The sequence below is a fragment of the Clarias gariepinus genome, chromosome 5 (assembly GCF_024256425.1).
Source record: "Clarias gariepinus isolate MV-2021 ecotype Netherlands chromosome 5, CGAR_prim_01v2, whole genome shotgun sequence".
Lineage (NCBI taxonomy): Eukaryota > Metazoa > Chordata > Actinopteri > Siluriformes > Clariidae > Clarias > Clarias gariepinus.
This window is the reverse complement of record NC_071104.1, coordinates 29,498,577-29,513,144: the sequence shown is the minus strand read 5'-3', so window position 1 is coordinate 29,513,144 and position 14,568 is coordinate 29,498,577. Positions and strand designations below refer to the sequence as shown.

The following is a 14,568-nucleotide window of genomic DNA, read 5'->3' as shown; positions in this document are numbered from 1 at the left end:
CCCAAAGCAACAATGCAGGAACGAACACATTGTGAGCCACTTCAGGACTTAAACTCCTCTGTTTGAAAGGGAAAAAAAGAAAAAACATTTAATGGATTACAGCTCGGCAGAGTGAGCAAAATCCCCAAACTCATTACTAGCTATAAACATGATTTGTACATCATCCAATAAAAAAGAAAAACAAATGTGGATGCATTTGAGGGGGGTACTAAAGTGTGCATTTGGAGAAAAGGATCTAAGCAGACCACTGGAGGGATTAACAAAGATAAATTATTTTCTGGGGCAAACTTTATCCATGTAACAGCAGTCGTTTATTTCTCAGTAGCCTTAAGAGCACAAGCATGAAGAAGAAAAGTGAAGCTGCACCAAGATGGCACGGTGTACATATTGTGACCTTCCGCTCAGTGCAAATAAACTATGATCTCATCACGGTGCTTGATGGATACAGACTTTGTCATGTACGTGAGCTCATTTTTAATTCTGCCCAAAGTCTGTGCCTGGTTTGGAGAGGTTAGGAAATTAAAATAAAAAATAAAAAAGCTTCTTGGAATGAGTAATAGCCATGACCTGCAGGATGTGACTCGGACATTTTTAAAAGGGGATGAGATGGGGTGGCATTGATGTGGCCTCTGGGAGCCTCGTAGGACGTCCATGGCATTTTCGTTTCATCAAGAGACAGACAGAATCCCATTTTAGCCCACACACATACACACACACGCATGCACACACAGCCTCATTAATCTTTTAGCAAGGTTGTATGTAGGGGTTTTTCATAGGACAAATCTAACTAAAAATACCTGCCAGATTCACAAGCATGTCACCTGCATAAAAGGTGAAGCTCCCAGAAAGCTGAAAACAACTAAATGTCATCGAAACGGTCAAAGAGCTCCTGAGCCCACATGCGCCAAGTCCTTCAGGACTGCAACTCAGCAATTCAAGAGAGTCAGCTACTAAAGCCACATCATAACTCCTCCTCCATCTCAGAATGCCATTTTTTTGTCAAAATGTAATAGCTAGTAGAGTTGCACAAACAATCGGGAAAAAAATCATGATCTCAATCATACAAAGTGAACTCAATTTCTGAGTGACAGCAAATAACTTGTGTGTATTTCCCTGCATTCAGATCCCGGTGCATTCACATTTTCAGTCATTTACTTCACAACAATCCCCGATGCTGTATCAGTCACACTCATTGTTCATATCACACAGTGTACTGCAAAACAAAACACGATTAACTCACCAATCAGGCCAGAGATTAGCGAATGATTTAGTCGTACAACTCCATCACTTCTCGCATCTCGCTTCCTCATTAATGGGTTCCAGTAGTATCCAGTAGCACACGCACAATATCACAATGCTCGCTCTATTCCAGCCAATCAGAGGCTAGGGAAGGGACAGAACCAGCCAATCAGAAAACAGAGGCAGGTACAATCTGACAACCTGGTTCTTACTGGCTCCTTTAGATGTTCTGTGTCCCTTAAATGTGTCAAACTGTTACACTCTGGTGTTTAGCAGATGATTTTTACTTCATCATCGCATGCATTGGTTTATATTATTTTATGAAACTACGGTAAAAGTCTGTTTAGTATCAAAGTATATTAAGATCGAGCAATAAAACAGTAAATTCTACATTGTAAACCATGTATTTAATTCTAAACTACCAAACAAACACAAGTGACATTTACCTTATTCTGAAAAAATAATCATGATATTATCTAACGCATGCGATTAAGACAGTAATTATTTATTTATTACATTTCACATTATATTCATGTTCTACAGCTTCAACAAAGGCTTCTAAAATTTGCGTTTGGAAGTCCTGTGTTGACAAAATGCTTTGTGTTTTTTTAACTAGATTTTTAACTGCAATAAATGTTTGGGATGAAAAAATAAGAATTGTGCGAAAGACTCATGATCTCAATTTGGGAAAATCGTGCTTTACGTTTTAGTAAGCCCTAAAATCTAGTCTTATTTATCCTAATCATTTGTTAATTCCTTTAAACTCCTCTTTACAAATCTTAAAAATTGAATGAAAGAGTTTAAAAAAAGCTTCATTACGTTTGTAAACGCGTAATTGAAATAAATCAGTGATTTCAACATGACAATGTAATCATAATTAAAATTACATCACAATGCCTATAAGATGATTTCAAGCTGAGGATTTAATGAGAGACAGAGAGAGAGAGAGAGAGAGAGAGTGTAACATCATCTTTGGCTCACAGAATATTACTAATATTATATATCTAATAAATAAAACTTCGCTGCTTACATTCAGGATGCTGCATATCAACAACGCTCATGTTCTCTTTCTTTTTTTGGTAACTGAACCGTACATTTCACCATTTACAGAAAGGTAGCGCCTTCAATTAACAATGCTCTTTCAGCATGTTTGTGCACAATGTTGTCTGTTAATATTAACAGTTAACACTATCTAAAGTTACGTATTTCCCAGTTTAAGCCAACGACAGCACACCTTATATAGTAACCTTACATTAAGTTAATAACCCTGGACAATCGGAATGGGAATCACCAGGACACAGCTGATATATCATAATACCTAGCTGCCGATTCAGTTTGTACTGCGATACCGTATCAACATTGTATAAATATTCAGATTCTATAGTTTTTTTTCCAGATTTCATTACAATTCCAAAAAAACTTAGAAAATTATTGTGAATAGTTTGAATGTGTAAATAGTTCAGAGTGCACCGCCTGTAGAATTATATGCGAACTGCAACATATTACTACCAGTATATAAATTTTAATTTAAGAAAATAAACTTATTGGAGTCAGTCATTCCTCATTGGATACAGGAATTGCCATCTAAAAGAATCTAGAAAAATAACTGAACTGGTTCCACCCTTAACTAGATTAGCTGGTCAAGTTGGCAAACATTTGATTGCTAAATGTGATAAAAATAAGGACTGGCCTTCAGGAATGAGGAAGAATGTACAGTAGTAGTGGAGGAAGTTTTGGTCATGTTACGTGAACTTAAATAATGAGGGGAAAAAACGGCTGTGGTCTGTTTCCCATGCATTCAAACACTCTGCAAGTTTCTGTTCTTAAATTCACTCCATGCACATTTATGCGTTAGAGTAATGTCCATGTGTTGTCAGTCCATGTCAGGCTGTGTGCCTACTGACGCTGATGAGATTTACTCCTTAGGTATGTGGGCCCGAATGACGAGGCACTTTTCGATACTTGATGGTATGAAAGCAATTCGCTTGATGCCATAAAGGTATCAAAGCTCAGTACCCGGCCCTAGCCGGTAATAACAATTTAATTAGCAAAAAAAAAAAGCAAAGCAAAGAAAAGCTGGTGGGTGATAAAATGACCTGTTCTTTGTTTGCAATGTGAAAATATTCTCACACAAACTTACTAATGATGAAAGAAAAGGCCGCTTTGTTATAGTTCTAACAAAGTGTAATAGTATATATTACACTAAAAAGCTGTTGCACGCTTTCAGTGACTAATCGTTCACTATATTCCCCCACACCACTCCTTCCACCTAATAAAGCGCAGAAATAAAAGTGAAAACAATCACGGAACGCTCCTTTACCAGACATTTTATGACGCTGTCCTCTACCATAACTTCAGCCACACATCTGTGAGCTCACTGCTTTTCCTCTGGATACTCTGGAGGTACTTAGATGTTAAATTTTAAGAATGTTATATCTGTACTGGAGCGTATAGGAAGGAAATATCTCACCTTTAACACTGCTAAAATAACATCCCCAAGCTTGGTGGCAGTTCGGGGTTTATTATTTCTGTGCATCCTACCATAAATTAACTGTATTTACCGATGCTGCTGAAAATTCAATAGTCCCTGAGGACGGACCGTAATAATATTAGTGCTGCGAGCTCTGGCTGCAGTAATTGTCAGATATTTACTTTATACTGGGAATAGGAAGCAAATTTAATTTGACAGGTTTCCCACAATACCCTGCTCTAGAGAATAACACACTCAAGCTAGACACAACCTTCAACTCTGAACTCCACCTTTAATGAAACAGCCGATAATCAAAGCTGCTTTTCTGTGCCCTTGAGCTATTGTCCTCATCAGTTACCCGAAGCAGGCCGCGCGCTCTTCTCCCCATCAGACGGTCGAAACTGATTAACTGATATGTTCTGCGTATACACGCAAGGTTCCAGCCCATGTACGCTGTTAATGAGCTCTCTGTGATACTGTTTGACAGGCTCCACAGAACAACAGTGAGCCGTATGCATGCATGAAGGCAGCCACAAAACGCAACGCTGTAATTATATTACTGTACATATACAGTATCATTTGCATTTCCACAAGATCTGTCAGCATTATCAACCAAAAAAAAATATTATGGACACAGGCTCAGGAGCGCTATGATTTAGTAATTTACATATTGCAAAATTGAGCATGGATCTTTAATACAAATTTCAAGTTTTATCATTATATAAACATTTTTCTCCTGCACAATAAAATTCTTTCATTGCTATCCCCAACGTAAGCCACGAGAAATAAAATATGTATAGGTATATTAAAAAAAAATAATAATAATAATAATAAAAAACACGATGACAAAAAAATTCTTCTGGTCATTATCCATTTTATTTTTCACACTTTTGCACATTTCCATATTTTGCATATTTGTACTCCATCACTGTGTATATTTTGTACAGCTAGGTTTTTTTTCTTTACTATATCCTATATTGTATATTCTGTTCTTCTTATCTTCTTTTCTATATTTTATTAAATTCTTTTATTAAATTCTTTTAAATTTTATTAAAATTTTTATTTCTATTGATAATTTGAGTTTAAAGGTCATAAGCGGTCGTATAAGCATTTCACTGCATATCGTACTGTGTATGTGACAAGTAAACTTATAACTGAATTTGAAAAATATAATTTTTCTGATTAATTTTCTAGAACAGAACCTCTAACGAGGGGCAGCATGGTGGTGTTAGCACTAGTGGGTTAGTGGGTCGAGGTTTTAATTCATTTAAGTTTGCATTGTTCTCCCTGTGCTTAGTGGGTTGCCTTTGTGTACTCCGGTTTCCTCCCACAGTCCAAAGACATGCAGGTTAGTTAACTGGTTCCAAGTCTCCTGGGATATGCTCCAGGCCCCCCACGATCTTGTAAGTTCGTATTTAAGTTGCACCAATCAAACAACCAGTGACCAGTGATGTATCCGATTCTGCGCCTACTGGACACAGGCTCCCGTGCGCAACAGGAAAGTGTTCGTCATCTCAGCTGAGTTCGAATAGCTGACGCAGCAGCCATCCGTAACCGGGAGTTTAGGAGTGAGATTAGCAGGGTGGAGGGCAGCATACTTGTTCTCCCACTAGGGCTACTTAATTATGTAAAAATTTATAACCATAATTATTTGTAGCCAGTAGTGAGATCACAATTATTAAAAAAGATTAATAATAAAATACAAAATAAACAGCTAAAAATAAAACACAAAATAAAAATACATTTACCATAAATGTTATAAAATGTTATAACACATATAGCACATATTGATGTGTGTGTGTGTGAATATATATAAATACATACACACATTACATTTATATAATATTTATTATTAACTTGTTATGAAAGTGAATGTAATCTGAAAGGGATAAAAAATATATAAAAAAATTTGAAGAGTAAAACTTGAGTGTGTGGGTATGACAGCAGCGGTATGATTGAACTGAAATAATGTGTGTGTCAGCAGCAGTGTTATTGTCCATGGTCCAAGGTGCAAGTTAGTCCTCATTTTATGTGTAAATAAGCAGTGTGAAAACAAGAACTGAAATGTGCAACATATGTACAGTGTGCAAATGTGCAATGTGGCGAGTGATGTGCTCCATCATAATCCTGATGTAATGAACATACAGCTAAATGTTCCATTAAAAGCAGCGGTTAGCACTGTCGCCTTGCACCTTCAAGGTTGAGGATTCGATTCCCGCCTCGGGTCTGTGTGCATGGGGTTTGTGTTTTCTCCACGTGTTTCATGGGTTTCCTCCGGGTACTCCATGCAGATTATGTTACTGTAACTGCCGTTCCCAAACAGCCTGTAGTGTGTGAATGAGCATTAGGTTCCAGGCCCCCCGCGACCCTGTATGTAGGATAAAGCGGTATAGACGATAAGTAAGAGGGAGTTAGTTAGTGAGCATGAAGACATTTATTAAGCATTTTTGGAAGGAGTCTACAGATTCACTTCTTTGCAACATCAGAGTTAAAGATGTAACTTTCAAGTTCTCCAAGAAAGAAAAGTCTTGCTTGGTTCTCAAGCAGCTTTGGTCTCTAGTTAACTTCAAAAGAAAGAAGTGTTGGTTAGGGAAGAACTGTTCATAGCTGCTAAAACACAAGTCATATAAAGAACGAGAGTCATAATCAAACATGAATACAATAAATAATCAATTATTAATTTATTATTCATAATTTATGATAATTAGATGTTTACGTCCCCCCCTAGGTTTAAATTTAGTGTAAACAGGCCTAGCTACACAATCCGAGGTTTATCATACACTGACTCATTTGTTGCGTATACCTCTATATATATTGATGTTCTATTATTCTATCATTTAAAATGGGTAACATCTTAATTCATAGCAGGCAGAGTGTTGATTTACTCATCCCTTCTTTCTCACACAAATGAACCCCAGACCGTCCGTGAATAGCCCCGCCTCTCCGTGTACATATCGCCTGTGCACGTGAAGAGCTCGTGAAACCCTAGTGAACAAATGATAGTTTATGCTGTTGAGTGGTCAGTTTCCCGAAAGTGTTTTTGAACTACAGCGATCAGTTTTGTGAGTGATCTCTCCATAAAACAAAAGACGGAGGCATGTGGAGTTGATTGTAAGCAGGCCGTAATCTGGCGATAATGAAAGGGACTGCAGAGGCCTGACTCGAGCAGGGCTGCAACTAACGATTATTTTGATAGTCAATTCATCCATCAATTATTTAAACAGTTAATCGATTAATAGGACTACGGCGGTTACAATTACTCAAAAGCTATCAGCTTTTAAATTTAACTTGATGTTGTTTTCGTGCAGGTAATAACTAACAATCAGGATAAAAGATGGATAAAGATGAATACTTCATAAAAATAATTAAATTTTTAATGTCTTTTTATGGACTTACCTGATAAAACGAAATCTAAAACCAAGGAATAGCAAGTAAAATCTAACTGTTAATTAAATTTTAAAGATGGCGGATGGTAAATATGGGAAGTTAAAATTTTAAGAAAACTGAGTAAGTCTGAGGTGAAGGGGTGTGGTGAAGCGAAGCGAAGTGTGAAGGACCTGAGAGTGAGGTAATTGAGAAAAGAACACACACCTGAGAAGAATATGGCTAATTAGTGTGTGTATGTGTGTGCGCGTGTGTGTGTGTGTGCTACTGCAAGCTGAAAAAAGTGAAGAGCACAACAGTGTGTGTGTTTGTGAGTGAGTGAGTGAGTGAGTAAGAGAGAGATAGAGTGAGAGATAGAGAGAGAAATTGTGCATGCAGAGCTCAAAAGCCAGCAATAGGGCATATGCACGTGTGTGTGTGAATTTCATTTATAAAAGTTCATTTAGGATACCTGGAAATAAATAAAACTACCGACTCACAGAAACACACATTCCCTTCAGGTGTGAATCCCTTCCCACTTTCCTGACTCTTGTGTCCTTCTCAAAGCGGCGCTTGGCTACTCCCCCACCCCCACCAACAGTGAAGTGAAGTGTTCACACACTTTTGACAAGATTTTTGTTCGTCAAGGCGTTCGCCACCACGCTATTACTCACTTCACATAAACCTAACGTCTGCAGGTCAGAGAGCTCACAGTTCACGCAAGATGACATCAGCTAATCAACAATGAAGTTAGTTTCCAACTAATCTGATTATCGATTTTAGTTAATAACGTTGATTAATGTTCCACCCCTATTAGCAATCATGTAAGGAACCGGGCTAGTAATGACAGCTAAGTATCATTTGATTACAGGAGGATGGTCACCACTAAATTTAATACCTTTAACACCTTTTTATCTGTTATTTCCTTAATGCCAATTCATTAACATTTTATCATCAAGATCTTTAACAGGAACAAACTTGTGTTCGATGCGAAACAACATTAAACACAAATGATAAATAATCAGATAAAACGCATGTCACTCTTTAGTGTTAAAAAACGACTATGGTCTATGAGACAGAAATAGATAATGCATACATTTGTTAAAAGATAACTTCAGGTTTGTACCACTATAGATCACACCACCAGGTTTCTGATTTTTTTAAAATATTATTACTATAATTTTCTAAACAAAATGCACGTTGCAAAGTGTTTCCTACTACTATGTCCCAGTTGAGAGCAGGAATTGAACACAATATAAAACATGAATTGCTTTACATCCTGATATTATCCATACATCTGAAAGCAGATCCAACCACATGCACCATTTATGAAATGTTCCTAGTGATATTGCAGTGCATTACCTTAGCGTCCAGGCAACAAGGCCAAGAGATTTCTGAGCACCCTTACTACACTTTGCACACTGTAGGGATTAGGACGAATAACATTACCTATTTCAGACAATGAGTAGTCTCCTTCAGAGACAACAGACAACAGAATGCAAAAAAAGCAGAGGGACAGCATGTGAGATGCAGTGGTTAAACACACGAAATGTCTCACTCAGAAGAAAAGTCCTCCTTCAAAAAAAAAAAGGGCAAAATCTGACAGGAATGACAAAGGGGTTGAAGTTTCCAGGTTTACAGAAAGGCAGTTATTAGTCATGCTTTATAATTATTGTACTACAAAACATATTTATTCATCATGACAGCTCGCTAATAATGCGCACAGCAGCTTTTTACCAGGACCCCGTATGAGATTGCTTTGCTTACAGCAATCGTGACCAAGTCTGCTCTGAGAGTACAATGTCCTCAGCTGTCTCTGTCTCTTCAGCAGCAAAGTCAGTAACGCAGCACAGCCGCTGGGTTCTAAACACCAGGAGTGTTTGGTTCTGGGTTAAGGACTCAAAGGTCTCAGTATCTCCTACTGAATCTCGTTTAACACAAAACAGAGGCAGGAACAAGCAGTTCTAGTGGCTAAAATAAGGATTAAGATGTTCAGTTATGGTAATGTGCAACAATGATAAGATTAATAGAAACCCTGTTTTGGGTATTTTATGTCACAGAGTGCACTACAAAAACAGGGGCATTTATGCAAAATGGGTTATGTGACTTTTTAAAAAAAGAAGAAAAAAACACAGAACTTTAATAGTAGTTTAAGAAAAACACTGACACTAAGACACTAAGACTAAGCGTGTTGAGCATGTAGCAATTTGATAACAAGATCCTAAAAAGATGCAGCACATAATATGGCATGCCTGCTGGACAGAGGTGGGTGAATTGGTGGGAGCACAGAAGAGCAATTATGCATGTACATCTACAGCATATACAATTTTATAAGTGTTTAAAAAATAGTTCTTTCTGCTAGTTGGAAGACTTTACTGTACAATCTCAGGAAAACAAAAATGTTTAATATGTATATTTCTCATTAAAACGTGGGTAACTTGTTAGTTCATTCATATTCTATCTACCACTTATCCTGTACAGGGTCACACAGGGGGCCTGGAGACAATCTTCATGTCTTTGGACTGTGGGAAGAAACCCACCAAGCATAGGGAGAACATGAAAACTCCACGCACACAGACCTGAGGTGGGAATCAAACCCTCGACCTCGACCCTGGAGGTGGTGTGGCCCTAACACTATCTAACCAGGAAGGCTTTCAGGGTTCACTACATGCACCTTCATTAAAAGTTTTATTGAAAAGCATATAAAAGTATATACAAGAGTGATATAACGCCATAAGTCTCAATCAACACTAATAATAAAATAGTGATAGCTGATAATGATAACTTGTTTCAATCACATTTCCATAATGAGATAATGCATATTGAGATAATGCATGTGCTGTTCCTACATTGCAGTTCTTTCACCTCTGGTCACAAGCTAATTACTTAGGCATACCTATGTAGTATAGCAGTGGGCGGTTTAAGATAAGGCCAATGCCTAGTTAAAGGTGTGTGTTTATGTGTGTGTGTGTGTGTGTGTGTGTGTGTCTGGAACAGGTGCAGAGCTCCACTGCGCTTAAGACACGCACACAGACCTGCATTAGCGCTTACAAAAAGTGTTTCTACGCAATGCAAACACCGGGCCTTATGTACAAACACAGTGTATTTGTTGTACACACGCGCGCTCTCTCTCTCTGGCGCGCGCGCGCCCGTCAGTTCGTCCGTCCGTGCACGGTAAGCTCGCGGACTCGCTCGCGCAGAGCGGAACTGCATTATGACACAGACTTCCCGACGGCAACAATGTATCTCTTTCATTAGCAAACCGGCGCGCACGAGCTTTAAAACAGAAAGTTATGAATGCTATTTTGTCAACCTGATCAAAATGACAGGCGTAACCAAGCAATGCGGGATGCGTGCTGAGATGTAGGAAGAGAGCGTTACATAAACACACGCGCGCGCGCGCAATGCAAAGCAAATCAAGCCGTGTGTAGTGTGTGTATATATATAATACTAACACAGTATATAATACTAACACAAGCGCAGCCTACGCAAACGCCAAAGAACACGTCGTTACTCACCGAGTGCTACTGCAGATGTCGACTCCGCTCAAGACTCATCAAAGTCGCGCTCCATTGAAGCGAACTTCACCGCGCTGTCCGTGTGCGTTGCTCTAATGCGCCGCTGTTTCACGCGAACCGAGCCGCCGCTCAGTGCAGAGCGCGCACCGTGTTTGATCAGCAGCGGCCTACGATCCTGTCGGGAGCGAGCAGCGTGCGGGGAGAAACCCCGTCCTGATTGGCTAAGGCTGCACACAGGAACGCCCACAACCAGGAAACCAAATAGCGTCGTGCTCGGGAGGATGGACTCCGAGAGAACGAATCTGATTGGTCAGAAATATACGAGCATGGCCTACGTCCCAAACTGTGTACAAGCCAAATGGCGTCCGAAAGCCATGCTGTATCCTTCAGAGTCCTCATTCTCACTACACCAGCCACATGGGCACCATTGATGAATTTAGAAAGGAAAGGAAATTTACCATCAAAGATGTATTATGATCTTTTCTCAAATAGAACACAAAAAATTAAAAATAAACCAAAAATCAAGCTGAATGCAGAAAAAAAACACAAAAAAATACTTCTTTAGTCAGTTTACCAAAAAATGTCCCCCCGAAGAGCACAGTAATATGAGTTATGAAAACATTTAAACGCATGCTGTTTTCTTCCTGTCTGTTAACCCTTTTTTTATCAAGATGATGAGATGCCATCGCTGCATCAATTTAGATTCCGTAAACAGTAAAAATCACCGGAATATTAAGTGAAATCTTTTGAAGGACAAGTTTCATAATTTTTCTTCCAGATAAAAAACTAACAAGGCAGCACGGTGTCCAGGGTCCTCCAGGTACTTTGGTTTCTTCCCACAGTCCAAAGTCATGCAGATTAGGCTAATTGGTGTTCCCAAATGGGGTGAAATGGGAAACGCCATGCTTTCCATAATGTAATGCGCTCACCTTGTCTGTCAACCCCAATGCCCAGTTCATGTGGAGCATAGAAAATACTTAAAACATCATTTTATATACCTAAATTAAAAATTGGACACTGAAGGATCAGTGGTACATCAACACAAATACTGTATGTGCACCACTGAGAACAGGATGTATAGCTGATTTGTATGTTAAAATGTTTCTACAGATGGCATGGCTGATATTTGGTTTGGTTAACAGTATATAAAAATTTGCTAAAGAAATGAAAATTTCACAAACATATCTTTAAGCATTACAGATTGATCAGCTATTATACAAGTTAAAAAAAACTTTATGTTTAGGGTGAAAAACACTAATATTATAAATTCCGAATTATTTTTCAATTTGTGGTATGCAAGCATAATCAGGGAGGAGTTAGTCTACTTACCAGTCCTGATATAACTGTATTATTCCTAAAATCAAATCTTCCAGGTTTTTTAATAACTGCTCTTTTTGAGGTCACATCTTTTAACAATTCGGAACCTAAAATGCTACAATATTGTACTGAAACATATGCCAAAAACTTGACAGTGTAATAGGCAAATAAAGGTTTCCAGTAGGCTTATTTAAATAAAGAGTATGGGAATTTCTGGCTAAACTCCTCACAGTCATACCATTTCGTGGTTTGAGTGCATGTGTGTCTCCCAAAAGTCTACACAATTAGATCTTTACTCTGTGGAGGATGCCCACACTCCCTCAGCAATGCTCTAGTGTGATATAGTTTTTGTGTATGTTCCTGCCTTATATCTTTTATACACTTAATGAGATTTTCATATTTCTTCCGTGAAAGTGCCTAAGGCATGCTTTAATTTTAAGAGCTTTTCATTTAATTGATTTTACAGCTTTCTCAATGCATTCCCAATTGCTTTAACAGATGGCATATGCACAGAACAATGAGTGATGTAGAATACTACAGTATATGGTGTAGGCATGGCATTGTTCATGTGGAGGCATATTGTATGCTTCACTAAATCACGTTACACAAGCTGATGTGTGTGTTTGTCTGTGATGAATGGAAAATACGTACTGCTTAGAGAAAAGCCTGCACACTGGCCGCACAGTCATTAAAAATTTATTTGCAACATGTATTATTTCCAGATTGGACACTGATTCGTTTTTTCCAGTGAATACAAGATAAGTGAAGAAGGTCTGGACATATTAAATGTTTTATCTTTTGGCATGATATAGTTTCAAAGATGTTCCAATGGTCTGGCCAGTCACTGAGACAAAGGAAATCCCTCCAACGTTTTCCTTCCTGATACTTTCTTTATAATTTTTTTACACCATGTTAATGAATTATTGCCCCATTTGAATTTATTTTCAAGCAGGTAAGGAAGCATTTGGTATTCTGACTATAACTGCGGCAATGCACTGATGTGCAAGCCCTGAAAAAAATTCTTTCTTTCTTTCTTTTTTTTTTTATGTAGATCACTGTTTATTGATCAATATGCACCAGGGCATCAAGGGCAAAGATTATGTGCTTGCAATTGTCAGAGCCAAGGCAAAGTTTGAAAAGTTAGCTCTAACACTTTATCTGAGTGTAGCACCCAATATTTACTAGTCAGAAGATCCCAGGTTCAAACCCCAGCACCACCGAGTTGCCACTATTGAGTGTTGGAGAAAGACACTCAACCCTCAACTGCTTAGTTGTGCTATGCAAATATATAAGTTGCACCTGCCAAATGATGTAAATCAATATGAACAATCATTTCCCTACACCAAGCTTTTATCTTTTTCTCATAACTTTAGTCTCTTTCTCTTTAGCTTACCTAAGATCTTATCCTAAGCTCCACATCTCATCATATCTGTAATTTACTAAAGACACTGTTGTACCTCATGTGTCAGCTTCCTTTTTAACACTGATCAAACAGCAGCTGCTTGGATCCAAACATGTCTGTTGTTTATCAGTGAAGTTGAGATACTAGCCTCAGATATGTTCCCTCGAACACTGTTATAGTCATTCTGTCAAGTTAAAACCCATATGGTTAACATCAAATGCTGAGAGAGGTGTAATAATCACAAGCATAAAAAAAGTATGTCATAGAAAGTAAATCAGTGGTGGAGTGCTGGTCATAAGCATTAAACAACAGTGTTAGAGAACTGTTAAAATCATACTCAGGAGAAAAAACATTATTGAAAGCAAACCATTAATTATAGCTAATATAAAAATTGACTATAGTATATTAAACACAACATATTGAGTGTTGACATATTGAGGGCCCGGGTTCAATTCGGCGCTGATGTTCAAACCCCAACCACTGGATGCAGATTCAGTCCTAAACCCAGAGAAAATAGGGTTGCGTCAGAAAGGGCATCGAGCCTAAAACCTGCGCCAAGCTTGTGTGGTCTGCTGTGGCGACCCATTGCCAGGTTTTAATAACCTTTAGCTTTGATTACAGCACACAATGTTTTTGAAAACAATTCTTCAAGCTTTTAGAACAGCTTTTTCACAGTTTGACTCCTTGAATATGGCCGTGCCATCTGGGGGGAAAAAATCCATTGATGTGATTACCTGAATAGAAGACCAGGTTATCAGCTGACTTAATTTTGTTGCCACTTAACATTTCTGAGCCTAGACCTGACCCTCTGAAGCCACCGCAGACCATAATACTGCTTCTAGAGGTTTGTACAGCGGGCACTTTTGATCAGTGCATTGCTTCATGTCCTTCCCTTCTTCCCCCTTTTTCACCAATCACTCAATTTAAACTCATCAAACCACCGGACCTTTTCCTATTACTTGAAAGTCCAATCTTTATGCTCCTAGCAAACTGAAGCCATTTTATGATTAGTCTCAGTAACAAGTGGTTTTCTTATGTTCACACAGCTGTTTATCCCCAAACCTGTGGGTTCCAATCACTCCCTGTATATGCAAATGCTCTTAATTTCATTAGTAAACTTTTTTTCTTAATAAAGAAGGCCAATAACTTGACCCTAAAAACACAGTAGGATATTTTTCACCAGCATGGGTTTCGTCTTTTACCATGGTTGTTTAAAAAACGGGAAGCTACTCACCACATCAGTAAGAGTTAAAAGAATT

The 14,568-nt window shown here is 38.3% G+C and overlaps 1 protein-coding gene across 4 annotated transcripts in view; it reads right to left on the bottom strand.

Annotated features, from left to right (window-relative positions):
* adarb1b (adenosine deaminase RNA specific B1b) overlaps positions 1 to 10,784 on the bottom strand; it is a 185,879-nt gene extending 175,095 nt beyond the window's left edge. For all 4 annotated transcript variants that reach the window (XM_053496119.1, XM_053496120.1, XM_053496118.1 and 1 more), the window contains exon 1: positions 10,591 to 10,784. The gene's annotated coding sequence lies outside the window, so the exon portion shown is untranslated. The remainder of the gene's footprint in view (positions 1 to 10,590) is intronic.
* Between the last annotated feature and the right edge of the window lie 3,784 nt (positions 10,785 to 14,568).